This window comes from Lactuca saligna, chromosome 4 (assembly GCF_052625555.1).
Source record: "Lactuca saligna cultivar CGN05327 chromosome 4, ASM5262555v1, whole genome shotgun sequence".
NCBI lineage: Eukaryota > Viridiplantae > Streptophyta > Magnoliopsida > Asterales > Asteraceae > Lactuca > Lactuca saligna.
In genome coordinates this window covers 19,535,881-19,536,907 of record NC_136420.1, presented here as the reverse complement: position 1 = coordinate 19,536,907, position 1,027 = coordinate 19,535,881, and positions in this window count along the sequence as shown.

Genomic DNA, 1,027 nt, shown 5'->3' with positions numbered 1-1,027 from the left:
TTTGGCTGCTGTTTTGACTTGGACTTGATGCTTAATTTGTTTTATGAAGTTAAAATCCGAATTTTATCTTAATTAAGTGTTTATCCTTGCCAAAATAATAGATAATTTCAAATCTTTTAATATTAGTTGTTTATGTGATAAATATGGATTATTTAAAATTATTTGGTAATTATCTAATGACTAAAATTAAGATTAGGTCAAATATAGATAATTATGAAATTAATTGATTAATTTGAATTATTTGTTATTTGATCCCTTATGTTTTGAAAAGTTCAATACTTGCCCTCAAGTTTTGAAATTTGAATTTATGATTAAAAGTTTAATTTTGAGTAATTTAAATTTCAAACCCTTAGAATTTTACAAGTTTAAAATTCAACCCTATACTATTATATATTATTTCAAGTTTAGTTAATATATATATATATATATATATATATATATATATATATATATATATGTATATGTATAACTTAAAATGCTAGTCTTACCATTAGTAGGCCTCATTTACGAAGCCGGTCTATAAGGTGGGTATAAGGTTGCTGCCTATAAAATGGCGCTTAATGGGTGTACACTCACACCTACCGTTTGCTTGACTGGTGGAGGGTCGTTAGCCGAACGGGTAGGATAGGGCAACCCTCTCCTCATTAAAAGTATAATGTTAATTATAAAGTAACTACATGTTTACAAATTCCCATTCCTAGTTACTTTAGGGTAAAATGTGAAAATGATGCTAATCCATGGAATTACACTTCGTACCCTTGTCAAACGTTGATGGAGCGCATGTGGTTAACCGGCACATCAATTTGGGGATGACATTAGTAGCGAAGGGTGACTCGATGTTTGTCATAGATCAATGGAGCGTGTGTGGTTTACCGGCACATTGATTGGGTGATAAAGACATTGAGTGCACCACGTTGATTCGCATGGTTATTCACAAATTTTTTTGCGATCCTCGGCATCCCAGTCGCAAATTTGAAATGCATATCGAGATTTAAACATGCCATTGAAAAGTTCAATGAATCTCAAA